Genomic DNA, 855 nt, shown 5'->3' with positions numbered 1-855 from the left:
TAATTGAGCTGGTTTATGCCTTGCAGCCTTCACTTTCAGTCTTCTCAGCACAGCAACACTAAACCCAGCCAAGCACTGGAATACCCACCTTCAAGGCTATTACTGATGCTTGTACAGATGGTGCAAGAGAATCAAACCCCAAGCAGGCCACGACCACCTGCAGGGGGACTTACATTGGGATGTTTGTTTTTGCCTGCTACTGTCTATAGCTATGTTTAAGACCACGCTGTGAATATATATCATGTTCCTGGTCATGGCTCACTCACTCACTCACTGTGTAAGGAATTGGGTTCATATACACTCCCAGGAACGTCATACTGGTGCCTGCTACTGTCTATAGCTATGTTTAAGACCACGCTGTGAATATATATCATGTTCCACTCACTCACTGTGTAATTGTATATATATTGCAATACTATACAATAAGTATATCATGCAATAAGTTTAATAAATATGCCTAAATATATATATATATATATATATATATATATATATATATATATATATATATATATATATATATATATATATATATATATATATATATATATATATATATATATATATATATATATATATATATATATATATATATATATATATATATATATATATATATATATATATATATATATATATATATATATATATATATATATATATATATATATATATTTATAGCTAACTTATTGCATGATATACTTATATATATATATATATATATATATATATATATATATATATATATATATATATATATATATATATATATATATATATATATATATATATATATATATATATATGGCATATTTATGGCTAACTTATTGCGTGATATACTTATTGCATAGTATT

This window comes from Eriocheir sinensis, chromosome 1 (genome assembly GCF_024679095.1).
Source record: "Eriocheir sinensis breed Jianghai 21 chromosome 1, ASM2467909v1, whole genome shotgun sequence".
Taxonomy (NCBI): domain Eukaryota; kingdom Metazoa; phylum Arthropoda; class Malacostraca; order Decapoda; family Varunidae; genus Eriocheir; species Eriocheir sinensis.
Note: the sequence above shows the minus strand (reverse complement) of the source record.